General features: G+C 36.8%; 1 long non-coding RNA gene across 9 annotated transcripts; it reads left to right on the top strand.

Annotated features, from left to right (window-relative positions):
• Window positions 1–833: 833 nt before the first annotated feature.
• LOC123066687 (uncharacterized) lies at window positions 834–5,770 on the top strand. 9 transcript variants are annotated; one of them, XR_006431403.1, is made up of 9 exons: window positions 834–1,319; window positions 1,395–1,581; window positions 1,682–1,725; window positions 1,890–1,946; window positions 2,194–2,251; window positions 2,363–2,445; window positions 2,499–2,668; window positions 2,765–2,860; window positions 2,988–5,770. It is a non-coding gene; the product is annotated as an uncharacterized lncRNA (long non-coding RNA). The 9 variants fall into 9 exon arrangements; XR_006431406.1 differs by having other exon boundaries at window positions 1,395–1,725; window positions 1,890–2,251; window positions 2,988–3,198; window positions 3,277–3,368; window positions 3,878–5,770; XR_006431401.1 differs by having other exon boundaries at window positions 1,890–2,251.
• The last annotated feature ends 432 nt before the right edge of the window (window positions 5,771–6,202 follow it).

The following is a 6,202-nucleotide window of genomic DNA, read 5'->3' as shown; positions in this document are numbered from 1 at the left end:
CATTACTAAGCCTCCCCTTTAGTCCCAGTTCTTACACAAACCCGGACTAAAGGCCGTCCATGTGGCCGCTGCCTGGAGGTCCACTTTTAGTTCCGGTTGGTAACACCAATCGGTACTAAAGGAAATTTTATGATTTTTTTTGAATTTTTTTTTGAATTTTAAATTTTGAATTATTTTAACATCTAATCTCTAATCATTCCTCACCACTACTCAATTTAACCTCTAATCTCTAATCACCCCTCATCATTCCAAATCATCTAACTTCCCGAACGGTCACCCATCCTCTCACTACTCTAGCCTGAGCACGCTTAACTTCCGGGTTCTATTCTCCCTCGTTTCCAAGTCTGCACTTGTTGTTTTCCCCACAATAGTAAGGTGTCAATCTATCTATCTATCTATCTATCTATCTATATCTATCTATCTATCTATCTATCTATCTATCTATCTATCTATCTATATCTATCTATCTATCTATCTATCTATCTATCTATACCTACACTAATTACAGACTCCCAAGAAATTCCCACGTTAATCAGTAATTAAGAGCCGTTAATCTGGTGGGACCGAATTATAACGGTGTAGATTAGTTAGTTTTTTTTTGGAGCCAGCCATCAAGTTTTTTTTAATGGTAGAGCGGGCAAGTTACTTGCACGCACGCGTCTTATGCCATCAAATTTTTCTAGGGTTGCCGTCAAGTTATTTGCATGCACGCATCTTTTTTTATGAGATTTTTCACGTGTGTCTTTTATCTCAATAGACCACCTACCATCTTATAGAAATAAAAACGCTCAGCTAGGCTGATGTCTCACGTCATCTTTTCTCAACAGATCATCTTCCCTGAAAACAGAATCTCCATGGTCTTCTAAACAAAAGGCCTAGCGAGGCTGCCGGCTTGGCTTCCGCATGCCGCCATCATGCCTTGCTCTGGGCATCATCAATAGTTCCTCCTTCTCCGCCGTGTTAGGCTGCACAATAGAAGCATCGGTAACTGGAGGAAGGAGATGTCACAGGCATGAATTAAGGGTGGAACAGCCAGATCGAGGTCTGAATTGTTTGCAGCGAGGCTGCTGCGCTGCCTAGGGCTCTTGGAGGAGCCGAAGCAATGGGATAGCCACATCATGCAGGGCTGCAAGGGAGATATGTCCATCGATTGCCTCAGGTTCTTCTTTGATCGTAGATCGTTTTCCTACGACGCCGGCGACAGGATCCCATAATGTCTCTCCATTGTCAATCTATCCATCGTACAAAGAAGATTGAGTAAGAGCTTAGATGTGTCCGCAGAGCCTAAAAAAACATGGTGATCAAAAGGATTTGTATGGGTAAGATGCAAACGGTGCTGGCCTATATTAGCATGCAGATTTATTATTGGTTCTTATAATTTATTTGTTTCTCAGGAGATATCTCTGATTCTTTTCATCGATCTAGCGGCGAATCGTGCCATCTGATTGATTCATATTGCAACAGGGCAAGGCAGATATGCCATGGCCTTTGCCTCCATGTGCCATCGGCCTTTGTGTGTTAAATTTTATTAGGGGCAAAACAAGATTGAGATGCAGACAATGAACATTGGAGACTGATCATGTAATTGTCCTTCTGCGTACGTTTTACAAAGTTGGATAATGAAGTACAATGCATGACCCTCGGCTGTGGAATAATTACTCTTTTATATCTCACTGTCCAGCCTTTGCTTCGAGGTAAAAAAGGTGTATCGCCTCTCCATACAAGGTATCAATTTTAGTGTCTATTCTATTTATCCGGCCAGAGCGCATATGCGAAGCTTTTCTTGATGTGTAGTTCTGTACCATAGCCTAAGAATCAGAGATTGATCTATATATGTGATTGTTGTTGTCAATTGATTTGTTTTGTCACAACCACTTTGCTCTGCACAGGTGTTCATGCGCTGGAGGCTTGGATCCCCTGTTAGTCGGTGGCCTCACTGATTTAAGGTTACGCATGTGTTAAATAAAACTGATGTTGGTGTAATTAAGCTCACAACAAGGACACTGCTATGCTTTCCATGTTTAACAGAAGCCTGTCAGTAAAACTGCTAGGCCAGCTATCCTTATTTGCACAATATGCAAAAACACATATTTATCAGGACAACTATTATAACATATATGAGACATCTCATTTGTTATGGCTTTCTGTCTTTCACACAAGATAAATGTTATTTGAGCTATTTTCTATGTATAGGTATGAGGAATTGAGAATGTAGGCACGACGGGGCAACTCAACAGTTACTTACAAACAGGTATTAAGTTTTGCCTACAAACATGCAGTATCACGAATACGTTGGGTTACAGCCGCACTTCCACTTCTCCCTATTCTAATTTTCATGTGGTAATTTGTTTGATATTTTTAGGCTTGGGCACTCCCATAAATGGCTCCATTTTTTTTTACCTTCTACTGATCTGTAACAAAGATGATTTCTCTGTTGCTGTTGAGGTAAACAACCATTCATAATCGTACATCGAGGGATTTATTTTTATCAATGACAGGTACACAGAGACCTGCTCAACTTGGATTTTTTTTACTGCACCATGTCTCCATCAATGTCCTAATCTGAAATTGTCCGTAAGGCACTGCCTTAGTTTTTATTGTATAGCACAGGGAAGAGTCTTCGTTGTTCTAGCTATGGAGGTGATCCTTGGTTGGAAGCTACTTTTGTGTAAGATTGAGAGGCTTACTGTTTATAATTGATGGAGGATAATACTATATGTGGATTCAATTCCAAATCTTCTCACGTATGTGATACGTCAAGCAGATCGGATCGAAGTCGGAGCACAACTAAGGTTGACGTCGCTCGTGTGTTCCAGCGGGCCTCTCTCCAACAACGGAGGCGACTAGGTCTCCGCTCCCAGTTAAGGCTAGCAACTACACACACAACTCATCGATCTGTACACATAGTTAAGGCAATCGCTTTGTACTAGCTTGATATATCCGACTGGGTTTTCTCTGATTCGATGATTGGTTTGTCTTCATCGCAGTGGATGTGGCTGCACAATCAAAGGATCAAGAAAGCTTCACAGAGATTAGTTCATTGGCCAGGAACGTATAAAACTGTGAATCTAAACAGGACGCACCTACAGCGCAGCACTGATATGATGCACTGTACCACGGACATGCCTAACATCTACATGGCACATACATGGTTTGCATGGTGGATAAGGCGATGCGTGTTAAGAAGAGCAGTAGCACGTTCGCACATTATCTTTATCATATAAATAACCATTTTGTTCTATGAATTTTATGGTATATATCTCCATGTCCATGTAGTTCCTAAAAGTTCCCTTGGATTAGAAGCATTTGTTTGCTGGTCTTTGTGAAGACGAGATAGGAGGATCCATCTTCTTGATCAATCAAATAAGGTGAAAACTGTAGTTTTTTTACCGTGTAATCTTACCAAAAGTTCTACAGTCTCATTATTAATTTGGCCTCGACACATATGTTTTCAATCCATTGTGATCTGATATTTTCAATTTAAATGAGAAAACATTCATATTTGGCTTTCCGTAGACCAAGTTAACAAGAATAAGCATCATTAGGAGTTGATCCAGTGCTATAATTTTTTAATAAAGTCATACTTGGTATCAAATCAGTTTATAGTAGAAACTTAGACGGAGCTAAGATTGATTAGCATGTAAAGTCGTAAACTGCAGAAAGAAAGTTATTTTTCCATTAGTTGATAACGAATTTGATTGTATTGTTCTATTGAGCTTATTATTTTCAAGCATTCACCAACAAGTTGAATAAGTCATAAACCTCTCAGAAGGGTAGCCACATCAGCTTCCGCATTACATATCCATGTATGTTTCTAATGTACGTTGACATATTTTTTGCTCTGCACTCAGATCTAAACTGACACCATGCTATGCAGTTTGAGGGTGCAAATATATGTTCTCCCGGGTATGCAAGAGAAAAGGTAATCCATGATGTCTATTTGGATATGTTGGGCACTAGAGGGAAGATTCTTTCATATTATCATTTATGATTATATGAATGATATGAACACATAGTTTATTGAACACAGGCCCATAATAAGTAGGTGTGATTGAAAATTCACCTCTAGGCATGAAATTCTATATGATTGACATGCCAAATCGAAAACTTTGAGCTCAGCAAAGCTAACTTTAGTTCGAATTCTCCACCATCGAGATGTCACATGGTTTGAATTAAATACCATTGTTGTATCATCCTAAGTATTTAGTATTGGTCCAAAAGGGTTGATGTGTCATCATGTTTTTGATACATGTAAAACACATATATTCAGTTATTTTTTGATAGTGTAGTACTTCTCTCCAAAGAGATCTCCAATCGTTGAAAACTACATAGTATTTATGGCGTCAAGCTGAGCTATACATGATTAGTCATTATTTTAAAATTTCGACCACTAATATAAATGAAAGTACATGGATTGCACATGTGAAAATAAATATTTCTTATTATTTTGCCAACATAATTGTCAATATAATTACTACAAGTAAATTATGTAATCTAACTGTAGCAAAAATTGAAACGAATATTAAATAATAAATCCTGCAACAAAAGTTTATCAATATAATTGTTCTTGCACTAAAAATTACCAATAGAATCAATAGTTTTTGCTACAGCAACATTTCAATCACAAAATCTTCTCTTAGTTTAAATACTTTCATGTTTTTCCTTATTTTCTTACGCTCCGCATGGGGTGGTCAAGCCTCTCTGGCTCTGTTTGGTTGCTTTCTTGCCCAGTTTTCTATAGCGATTATTTGTTTCGTTGGTTCAATCACATTGTTGGACTGTACACTAGCTATTTCTTACAAACAACACGACGTTCAAGAGCTAATCTTTCTTTCCAATAAAGTCACCAATTTGGCAAGTAATAACCAAATAATAATCATCAACAATCATGTTCGTTTATAGGTTGAATTATTTTTTGTTTCTTTAAACTGATGGCATGTGATGTGCTCAACGCGATATTCATATTAGATGAAGAATGTCCATCCTACAAGGTTGGAAGAAACATTGTTTACAAGTATATATTATAGAGGTTCATTTTGTTATTACAACTATAATTATAACAAGTACAAACAATCTTATCCGAGTAAATATAATGTGGTGCAGACACAGCGGCCTTTTATAATTGTGAGCACGGTAATTCTCTTGCATGTACATGTAAAAATAAACAGTCGAGTAATGGCTCACAACTGATTTGAGAAAAACATGGTAACTTATGCATCCATCAAGGTTGTGAAACTATAACTGACAACGAAGATTACTTTATACCAAGTCCTAAAGTTATTCAGGCATAGTGGAAACTATTCTTTCTTTAGCTAAACCCAGCAATTCATATCCAGTTTCACAAGTAAAAGAAAATTTAGAGAGTGTGATTCCTAAGAAAATTAATGAACGATGCTATGCATGCCCACGGAACATCCCCAATGTTGATTAAGTTAAGACAACAATTTTATAAATAGGACGGCATACATTTACAATGGATCTAAATCCATTGCTATGGATAATAACACAAATACATATAGGAATAATCGTGGCATGCCTTATGTGGAAATTCTATCCATGCAATATATCTGCTTGCCCGTGCGAATGCACGGGTTGACGACTAGTCCTATTAACCCTTAGGAATTTAGCTTGAACATGAAGTCACACATTGAACTGTTTAAGTTTGAAACTATTGTTCTAAAAAACAATAATTATTTAGTAACACTAATATTTCTTGAATAAGTAGTTTGACCACAGTTTGACCATAGTTTGACCATAGTTTGACCAGATTTGACCAAAATTTAGAAAAACTAAAATAATTATTTAGTAACACTAATATTTCTTGAATAAGTAGTTTGACCATTGTTTGACCATAGTTTGACCAGATTTGACCAAAATTCAAAAAAACTGAAATAATTATTTAGTAACACTAATATTCTTGAATAATTATTTAGTAACACTAATACTTCTTGAATAGGTAGTTTGACCAGATTTAACAAAAAATCACAAAAAACTGAAATTTGAGCATAACTTTTTTTCCTTTTAGAATATGAGGATTCTAAAAATTTGCAAACAGGCCATAGGCTGTCAAAATCGGATGTGGATTTTTGTGATGAATTTTTTGATATATTATACGTTTTTTTCCGACATCGTATGCAAAAGTTATAGCCGTTTTACATTTTCCCTACACTTTTTTCAAAACATATCCAAATTTAAGTTTTTA

Source organism: Triticum aestivum, chromosome 3B, assembly GCF_018294505.1.
Source record: "Triticum aestivum cultivar Chinese Spring chromosome 3B, IWGSC CS RefSeq v2.1, whole genome shotgun sequence".
NCBI lineage: Eukaryota > Viridiplantae > Streptophyta > Magnoliopsida > Poales > Poaceae > Triticum > Triticum aestivum.
The sequence above is the reverse complement of the archived record's forward strand: the minus strand, read 5'-3'. Positions and strand labels throughout refer to the sequence as shown.